Here is an 11,244-nt window from a genome sequence, read left to right on the forward strand (position 1 = left end):
GGGGGCGGCAAGCATGGGTGAGAGCTGTCCATGGTAGCAAGTGCTGAAAGGAATCCTGTTGTAGTACTAGTTCTGCTCTTGTTTTTTTGGAGGTGGATCTAGGTTGACTTGCACTGTAGGCAAATGTACATTTTTGGAGCTGAGTATTATCTCTATGTTCTTTCCACCCTTCTATCATATGCATTGCAATTGCCTGTGAAAAGATCGGTCTATCTCGAGAAACTTAATAGCACACTCAATCTCCTCCAGTGTCTGTAGGAAATCCACCAATTTTTATATAGTTTAAATATATTAACAATTTCCTATCTGGAAGCCTTGAAATGTCCCTTGCTCTTGAAGCGAAACTGTAGCCCTGAATTATACTGGGGTGAGAGTGGGAGGAAGGAGAAAGAATAGAGAAGAAAATGCTATGGCAACTATTTTCAGGATTTAGGAGATGGCTTCTTCAGTGCTTGTGCTCTGTATAAATTGATGGGTTCAATGTGACATTGATGCTTCCTTTAAATGAAGCTGCCAGACTATTCAGTACTTCAGTTAAAGGAGCTTAACCCACTCCCCAATTATATGTACAGGGGAAAAAGGAATCTTATAAGTTCTGGGGATACTCTTATGCCACCTTAATTATGACTGGCTGCTGTTTGTATATTATGTTGAAACATATTCTGTCAAGAAGGATGCAAGACTAAGAAGGAACAGGGTTAGTTGGGTTAGCCAGCTCCATTTTTAGGATATGTCTTTTAAAAATTTACCTAAGCAACACATCATGTGAAAATAACAAGTTTGTCGAGTTGAAGTCAAAGGTGAATGAGGAAAACAATGCAATTACTAAGCAGAAGTCAATGCTGCAAACTTTATGAAAGTATATACACATTTTCCTGTACTGAGGCAAGAGCTCCCCATCATGCACAAATATCATTCGGGAATATAAAATATATCTTTAACTTAAAGGAGTATTATAAATGTTTTAGTTGACAAAGGTTATTTACATTCAAGATCAAATAAATTTCCCTTGGGATTTCTATTTTTAAAATTCCAAATACAAATTTAATAGGGCTTGTTTTCTATTAAAAATCATCAAGAAGTATAAGTTTTGACAATATAATTCAGAATCTTATAATATTGTCCTATAAATTTAGTGTTAGAACAAGTATAGAAAAATTGATTTTTATAGAGATAACCTTCATTTTATAATATAATACAGGAATAGTTACTATAGACTAATATTTTTAAAAGATAAAACCATTCTAGAAAATTACCAGGTGAAGCAAGGCATTTCGATTGAACAAAAATACAGAATTCTGAAATGTGTTCATAACTGTATTATTCATAATGTATCATAAATATGCTTATGCTGTACAGAATCCACAGAGCTGTCTATTTTCAAATAGATTTAATTCTTAGTAATAATGACTAATTAAAATTTGGTAATAGACTCTAAAATAACACTATCCTATTCAAATGCATAGACATATATTTATTTACTATTTAACATTTTTCTAAACATCTTAAATTTCTTAACACATAAACTGGCCATGTTCATTGATGACTTGAAAGAGGTAAAAAAACACAGAAGTGTAAATTATTGGATTTCCATTTTCCATTTAGTTCTTTCCATCAAATAACTTATTTGTTGTGTTATTGGAGAAAAATCTATATAATATTACCTTCTATATCAAATATAAAATCCTCTGTTTGGCATTCAAAGTTCTACACATTGGCAAATTGTACCTTTCCAGTCTTCTTGCTCTTTACTCTCCCCCACTTACTCTGTCACTTATAATGGCCTACTAACTTCTCCTTGCACTCAAGGCTTCCTTTATGCTCACTCATCATACCTAAAATGCCCATCCTCCACATCTCTGTCTCTTCATTTCCCTAATTCCCTTAAGACTCAGCTCAAATCTCATTCCCTAGATGAGGTTTTTCCTGGTCTTGTCCCTGTGCAGCAGTTGTAAGTGTCTTAACCTCTAAGGTATCTTCCCTTTGTATATGTATGCATGTATATTAGGTACATAATTGTCTCCTCCATTAGATGTGAACTCTTTGAGGTCAAGAACGATTTTTAGTATATCTTTATATTCCTAGTGCTTAACACATTGCCTGTCACATAGTAAGCACTTAATAAATGTTTATTGATTGGCTGATTATAAATAAGAAAATATTAGAATATAACATATGAAAGCATATGATAGTGTACCATCAATCACATATATGATATATATCAATCACATAGATTATAAATGTATATATAAATGATAAGGGAACATGAAATAAAAAAGTAATCATATGAAGGTTAGAATTAGTCAGTGTCTATTTCTTAGAGGAGGAGGTATTAAATAGAAATTGGGAGGAAGTGATGGAAATGAAGTAATATTCATGATTTGGAAGGATCACTCAGGTACAAGGAACAACATAAAATAAGACAAAGGACTGAATTGAGTAAACAAGTTACAGGAATCTACCCTTCCTTTAATGCCTGAGACATACTAATTTAATATGCAATGAATGATGATTAAATCCAATATGTAAGTACTTTATTGGGTTTTCAATCCTTACATTGCTCATTTTGTAAACATTGCTATTTGTGTTCATATGTGAAAGTCTTAAAAAAAATAAATTACTTAAAATTTTAGATGAATTTCTCTCTTTAGGTACACATACAAACATATAAAGACTTCTGAACAAATGGATACATTTCATAAGTTCATATTATACCTGAATTTTGGACTTCCGATTACTAGAAAATTATGTTTTAAGTATGGTAGTGTGCTTCCTTGAAGATTCTTGTGATACCATATTTCAATTATTTTAGAGGAATCATGATAACATTTGTTGCAGAGATAAATATATTAATATTTATATTAATATATGCAATAAATATATTAAATAGAAAACAGGAGAAAATATAACCAAGAAAAATCACAATCACAAGTATTTTTTTAAAGTAGTGTGTTTGACCTTAGATATAGTAGACTTACTTTGATTTTCATTTTACTTAAACAATTCTTTTCACTTTAAGGTTCACACTTTTAAAAGTTTTTAGCTGATGTGTTATTTCCCTAACTAATATGATAAGACTGGGCAATAATAGTTCTTTCCTATTATGTCATAATGGACATTTTTAATCATCCTGCTGGTCATAATAAAGCTATTTTAAAATATACATTAAAAACTATCCAAGTCTTTGTCTTGACATCTGATGAAAGTTTAAATATTCTGTCAATTATCTGGATGTTTTATTTGCATATTGTTAAATGTTTTAGAATATCACGGTAAGTGAAAATAACTCAGTTTTCATTTATGTATACAGTGTAGCTCCATCTCACATGCCCTTGGTATCATTCTCTACAGCATTCTTTTAAATTTGTTTCTCTAGTATCTACTTTAATGCAATAAGTCCTTTATCTTGAATGGTCCTAATAAGAGAAAGGAGCAAGCCATTAAAATTATATGTTGGATTGCTCTAATTGAGAAAGAATATGCTTGTGATAAATTCTGAAGAGATTTCATCTCATGAATTCATTTAGCACAAGTGCTTTCATATACTGTGTACAGATTGAGTGTGATACAAGTGATGATTTTATTGTGGCAAATATTATTGTATGAACTAGAAGTTTGGAAGCAGGAATATCATTCTTGATAGAGAGCACCAAATGATGTATTGTTAAATATGTTATTCTGTGAGTGAAATGTTACCACCTCTTTTGAGTTTCATAAGTTTCATATGAATCAAATAGACTTCAAATTTATCTCAGGGGTTACAAAGGATATGAAAACAAATCTCAAGTAACAGTGAATGATCTGCTATGCTTTTTTTGGTATTCAATGAATTTTTGAAGTGTCAAAAATATTCCTGTAATATGGATCTTACCAATATATCCTTGATTAGTTTTTTAATCTTCAGAGAATTCTTCTCTCAAAAATAATTAATGACAGTATTAAAGAGAACAATATGCAATTTAGACATGCTATTGCCTACTTTCACTTGCTTTGCAACTTTAAAACTTTGTGAGAGATAAAAAGATTAACCATAAGTTCTTATAAGATATTACAACTTTCTCTTCACTGTTTTTTTTCTTCATAAGTAAATTTCAGAGCTCAGACTCTGAAAATGACTTTTTTTTTTACTATAGTTAACTGTCTACCTCTGGTTGCTGTCCAAGCTGAATAAAAAAAAAAGTAAGCACTAATATATCTATGTCTTCACTTTCACAAGCTTAGTGAAAAAGTGATTAAGTTTATTTCCTTTTAAAAGTCTATGTCTATAGAGAGATTTCTTATGGGATTGAGAATAATAAATATGGACATCTCTTGTATGAAAAGGTTTTCATTAATGCCTTCTCTCCTTGAAATTTGGCAATATGACAAAAGTTCTTTATTTAAAATCTCTTATGTGGGAATATTGGTCATGAATTATCTTGTCAACTCTGGTATTTTTAAAAAAAGCTTTAGTTTTAGACTGTGGTTAACTCTTTCTAAGCTTGAAAGAGAAGCAATTAAGGAGCAGTGAGGTAGCACAGTGAATAGAGTACCCACTGGAATTGGAAACCTGGGTTCAAATCTGCCTCAGACATTTCATAACTGTATGACCCGAGGCTAACCCTTGATGCTTTTCTGTTTTAGAATTGATATGAAGACTAAAGGTAAGGATTACCAAAAAAGAAAGATAAATTACTTAATAAGTTTCTAGGCTTACCTATGAGAACTAGATTAGTAATGTTTGAAAAGGGGAAAAAAGGAAAAAGAAAATCATACAACTTAATTGGCCCCAATATATTTCCCTTTTTGAACAATATTAATCTAATTCTTTTGGAATAATTACCATAGATATGCTCGTAATGAAAGGAAAACTGGTGTTATGGAAAGGACACTAAATGAGAGATTTAGGAAACCTTAATTCTAGTCTTCTGTCATTGGTCACTATAGCAGTATCATCTTTGGCGTATCACAACCTTTACAGATATTGGTTTTGTTACTTGGAAAATGAAGTCCTTAGGCTTAAGGTGATTTCCTTTTAAAAGTCTATGTCTATCGAGAGGTTTCTCAAGGGGTTGAGAATAATAAATATGGATGCCCCTTGTATGAAAAGTTTTTTGTTAATGCCTATGCTCCTTGAAATTTGGCAATATTTAAATATTTCGAGCATGCTGAAGTCATCTCAGCATATGCACTAAGCTTGTGAAAGTGAATGCATAGATATATTAGAGTTTACTTTGTTTTGTTTTGTTTTTTAATTCAGCTTGGACAGCAACTAGAGTTGGACAGTTATCTATAGTAAAAAAATCATTTTCAGAATCTGAGCTCTGAAGTTTACTTATGAAGAAGAAAGCAGTGAAGAGACATTTGTAATATCTAATAACAGCATCTCTGGAATCTTGACAGGAATGTCAGGTTTTACATAGAAAGTTGATTACATAGAGTTGTTTAAGAAAAAAAGCAGCCCATGAATTTAGGACCATGGTTAGCTCTCACATTATTCCCTTTGCTTGGCCCCTTATGGCCAGAGAGAAGATAGCAGATATTTTTTTGGTCTCATTTCTAGTCGTTTGTTAAGAGCATTTTATCTACCGAACCACTAGAACTAACTATTTCTATTACTCATTACAACCTTGAAACAATCAGGGGAAAAGAATTGGTGTTTGGGGTAATATTTCATATTTGCTTTCATTCTTTTTATCAGGCATTACTTGGTTCAAAATGAGACTGAGTGGTCTGGATTCCAAATACTAGAAAAATAATGCCTTGCAAATTACATGAGCTCCAAATTGAAAAGGTACTTTAGAGATGATCTAGTCTGACCCTCTGGAACTTCTCATTTCATTTCTATAACTATTTCTTACTAACAGAAGTCAAATTCATATTTATTTCCCTGGGGAGAATTTTTACACTCAATTTTTTTGCTCATGAGAACCTTTATAAGTTTTATTTTGATTCAAGACCTTATAAACAGTGAATGATATTTTACCAATTCCTCTAGCAAGTTTAGAGGGGAGGCTATTCTAAGTTGTCTGCTAAAACTCCAGGACTTTTGCCTAGGGGAAAATAAATAAATGTTCATGAGCTGATCTTCAGATTCTCAAAATTAGATGACAGCAAAATCCTTTTCTAGAATAAATTAAATATTGACCAATAATCAAGGAGTACTTGCTTTAGTGTAGAATTGGGAGTTTTGAAAATGGTTTTTTGTATGTATGGTCTCTGCCAGCAATTTTCTGTGTACCTTTTGTCACTGGGCTATAACCTCTAATTTTTCTTCTAGTTCTGTCAACCTGCCTGTAGTACTATTTTTAATTCACTGAATCCCAGAGCCTTCGGTTTAAAAAAAAAAACCAAAAACATTTTTAGTATCAAGAGCAATTAGGGCTTGAAAATCAAAGTATTAATTGCCCTATCAGTTTAGCAACGAGGACTTTAGCAACCTTTATTTTTGAAACATGGGAAGAAAACAAGAAATTAAGCTTGATGTTTAAGCTAGAAGCAATGATTTGGAAATTATTTCCCCTATCCTTCTCCTTGTATCTCCCCTCCTACATGTCTTCCCCTCCTCCTCTCAAGTCCCCTCTTGTCAAAGCAGGAGGAATAGGGAGATGAAGATGAGGATGGAGAGAGAAAGGTTGTGTTTGGGAAGCTGGAAAAGAAAGAGTATTGGAAATATCTTCCCCCTCCTTTTTCTCTTAACAAAACAAATGAATAAATAACTGATTGTGTGGCAAACTAACGCAACCAAAGCAAAGTTACCGAAGTGCCATGCCAGTAAGGTTTTGGTCGCAAAGAAGTAAAATACAAGGGCGAGGATGTGAGGTTTCTACAGATAGAGACAATTGCCCATTTGTACTAACAAAAGTTCTTTAGGCTTACTGAAGACTACTGACTTTCTGTTTTGGAGAAATCAAAGTTGGAGGAGAGAATGGAAGGAAGCAAAATCGAATGCTGATATCCTCTGAATGGAAGCGGGGTATAGGACATGGGAAACGATACGGAGGAAGAGACTCAAGTTGGATAAGAAAGGAAGCAGCCCGCTGGGAGTACCAGTACTGGAACTGGGACTGAGGCCAGGGAGGTGAAGATAAGAGCACCTCGCCCCGATATCTCCTCTAAGCCAGTGCTTCCCTTTCCAAGAAAAGAAGTTCCTTCAGAGGTCCTGGGTGAGTGAAAATAAATATTAGGAAAATCTGGCTGTGGGTGAAATTGTCTTTTGTTTACAACTGTAACCTGATATGGTGCTGAACCGATCTTCTTAGGGTTTCTGTGTCTTTGTGAATGCGTGTGCCTATCTGTGTTGCCGTATTTCTACCCCTTCGCCATGATTTTCTTCTTTCTCTTGTTCTTCCCTGTATCCTTTCTTCACCTTCTTCAGGAAACAGGGACGGAACTAAGGGATCATATTATCTTTATTTTTGCTTTAGGATTTGGCTTACCAATTCAATTGTCTGTTAGACACTCTTCCACTGACCCGGAGAAAAGGCTAGTGGAATAGTACCTACTGACAACAGAGAACCCCCTGGCCTCACACAGCAGTAATCCATAGCCAAAGGAATTCCCAGAGAATACAGGTTGCCTAGCTGGGGGGGAAGGGGCAGAGGGGGAGAGCAAGAAGTGAAGAATTAGGTAGTGAATCTCCATTTATTTATACAGTCTTGATTGGGTTTCTGTTTAACTTGAATCCAAGTCTCCTCTCCCTTAGCTGGACATAACCAGAAGAAATCTGAAAGGAACATTTTGGCTGCATCTTTGGTATGTGACTTCTTGTGGGAATCCAGGTGAAAGCCCAAGTATTACAATCTTGTCTGTGGAAAACTGTTCTACTGGCCCCTGCACCCTAGGAGATGAAATTTTCATTAGAAATGAAGAGTCTGGGAGTGGAGGGAAATTTAGAGATTTGCAAAAAAAGGTTTTCTTTGTCATCATCCAAATACCTCTGCTTTGTGGCCCTAGGAAGCACTGGAGTGAACTGGCTTTTCAAAGGATGAACTGTTTGAGGGTGGGGGGAAGGGAGCAGATGATGGAAAATGGATTGGGCCATTTGCTGACAGGTAGGGAGAGCTAATGGACAAAGCATTAATCTAGAAGCAAGAAGATTTAGGTCCAAATTCTGGCTTGCAAAAGTAACCTTATATCAATAATTTTATATTTCTAGGCCTGTTTCCTTATCAGTTTTTTTCTTTAAAGATAGCGATGGCCTCTTACCACACAGATAAAATATAGAGAAGATTAAGTGAAATGAATACAAAAGTTCCTTAAAAACTACAAAATTCTGTAAGTCATATTCTTATTCACTATTTTCTCTGACTTAAATCCTTCCCCCCACCCCATCTGGAGGAAACCTAGAGTGCGACAATTTATCTTTCACTGCTTTAGTAAAAAGTTTCTGAGATTTAATCTGGATTTCTTCCTTCCACCTGATCGGTGACCATCCCCTGGCAAGAGGAGGCAGACCAGGGGCAGAACAGACTTGGGCATAATCTGGTGCTGCTCATTCATCAGATGAGCACACAAATATAATCTCAGCCAGTTCTGAGGCTTTGTTCACATTACTGAACCCAATAATTGAATAATAATTTACATAATTTTGCAGGATGCCTAAGGCTCAATCTACTCTGGAGATCCAGGCCTGTCAAGAAAACCTTTCAGTTTTATCTAGCTCTGAGACAACCATCCCATTGGGTCTACAATCCAGGGTTTAGGAGACTGAGGATGGAGGTTGGGGAATGTTGAAATAAAAGAGACTGATCAGTCATCATCTCTCTCAAGACAACCAGTTATTTTCTTTTCTCTCTCCTCCTGTCCCCCAAACATTATAAAAACCTTGATTGTCTTTGTGTCTCTGAATTATGAGACCTTTTTAGTCTAGTTCATTCTCTATTGTTGTAAAGACAGTCAAGTGTAGTATCTTGGCTATGCCATTAGAAGATGGAAAAGAGCCTGCAATGCCATCCTTATTATCTAAACTTCCCTTACAGACCTGAGCTGGCTGACAGGAAATTCCACCAGCGTAGCAAACAAAGCAATATTATTATCAACAAAAAAGTGTCTTTCCAAAATGGAGAAAACGCAGCCAAAATTCTGGAGACCCTGGACCCAGAGCTCCCCAACAGCCCAGATTGCAGCCAGAAATCACTTTTTCTTTGAGCCCTCTTGTGGGTGACATCCCTCACCTTCCCCCTCTCATTTTCATCTGTCCTGGGTACTTAATTACCCCTGCTATATGAGCATGTGTCTGTTCCCAGATTAATTTTTTTGAGGTTCACAGATGGATAAGTACTGCTAGCGAGCCTCTTTTGAATGACTCTCACACTTGGACCCAATCGGGCAGCCCAGGCAGGCCTCTGGGGCCTGTTCTCCTCAGCAAGCTTCCAGACACTGATGGATTGTCTCATTTCCTTGTTTGATGGACTGGAACCGCCCACAAGCTGCAGGTATGCGGGAATGGCCCAGGAGAGCCCAGGCTAGCTTGGGAGGAGAGTCCTGGAGGATCTCAGAGCTGCCACTGCAGGGGTCCCGATAGGGACGTAGTTTTGGGGATTAAAAAATATATGTGTATATATATATATATAGAAATATATATATATTGTTAGTTAAGGCAAGGATGGTGGTGGTAAGGGAGATATGTACTTGATATAAGAAGGAACAAGAGGCGTTCACTCTTCTTCCTCTTGTCTGGCCAGGCACTCACAAGCCAACTACCGAATGCAAAGTTTTGAGGGTTTTTCCTCTTTGTTTTTAATCTCTGCCACAGATGCTTCTATGCAGGGATGGATGATGAACCCCTTCCCCTAGCCAGCCTTCAGTCTGGCCACGTCCCAGGGCAGTTAGGCAAGGACTGTTGTCAGTTCCCGAGTTCTTTCGCTGTTGGAGGACTGCGGGCGGTCAGTGAATGATCTGCAGCCCGTGTTTGGATACCGTCACATTTTCCAAAGCTATGTTCACAATATCCGCTTGAAGAGAGTTCAGCAAAGCGGAATTTTCAGGATCATGGTTGCCGCTTTGGAAGGAACCAGACACTCTCTCACTGCAGACAAAGCAGCTTGGTTTCAGATTGTAACTCCCAGCAACCTGATCGGGGGAGCTCGGAACTGGACGACCCTGCAGAGGGTATTAGCGAGGACCTTCAGATGCGGGTTCGGAGCAGGGCTTGGAAGACGTGAGATGAAGGGTTGAAATTCTTTTATATAAAGTAGCTGACGGAAATACCAAACAATTAGCGTAAACAAAGAGACTAAACTATGCTGTGGCTGGTTTTGGCAGATTCCACAGACAAATACCCTAGGCTCCCGTAGCCTTAACGCTGAAGTCTAGACCTAGTGACTCTTAGACATCACCCCCAAGGAAGCTAAGGGGTCGTGGGGGAGGGCGGCTCAGCTCAAGCTCCTGACAAGGAGCAGTAAACATAAAACTGGATCACCCTGGAAAACTGGGACTCCACACCTCCCCCCAAACCCCACCCACCGTGGTGGTAGAGAGACAGTATGGGTAAGAGAGGGGTGGATGGGATAGCTTGGGGCTCCCTTTTGGGAGGGCAGAAATGTGATTAAAGCTAGTTCAGTTTAGAGAGAGGTTACCGGTGGAGGTGCCCAAAGAACCTGGGAGGAGTCAGAGGCAACTTCTTCTATTATATTTCTATATATTGATCACAGTTACTGTTTGCTACTTTTGCCCTCTCTCCAATTTCTTCCCCATCTTTTAAAATAATAGCTTTGTAACTGTGCTGGAAATAAAGACACAAACAAAACATTTTCTGCCTTTAATAAACTGTTGGAATTCCACAGCACTGGTAGAAATTTTGTATAATCTTGGTCAAAACATTTGAACTTTTTAGAAAGAATTCTTTGAAGTTCACAGAGCAATCCACCCTAATAACTTTATAAGTTATGGAGTGCAAATGTTACTTTCTTCACTTCACAAGAACCCAGTGAAACAGAGGCTCATAAGAGTTAAATGGTATGCCAGAGGTCTCACTCCTAAGTATGGGAACTATATCTCTATTATATCATCTGTTCTTTTTTGCCCTTCTCCACTAAAAAGAAAAATTCCTTCTGTAGGACCTCAGTTGCCCTCCCAGGTTCAAAGATTATCTCTTTCTTCCCCTTGTTTTAGTTATATGGTCCCTAGAATCCTTAGCAATCTAGATAAAAAATGGAGGATTATGGTTCCATTTCCCCCTTGTATTTATAAAAATGGGAAGTAAGTGGGGGAGACAGTATTTCCTTGGAAAGAATTAGCTTACACATCTGGCAGGATAGCAGG

This window comes from Monodelphis domestica, chromosome 1 (assembly GCF_027887165.1).
Source record: "Monodelphis domestica isolate mMonDom1 chromosome 1, mMonDom1.pri, whole genome shotgun sequence".
In the NCBI taxonomy this organism is placed as follows: domain Eukaryota; kingdom Metazoa; phylum Chordata; class Mammalia; order Didelphimorphia; family Didelphidae; genus Monodelphis; species Monodelphis domestica.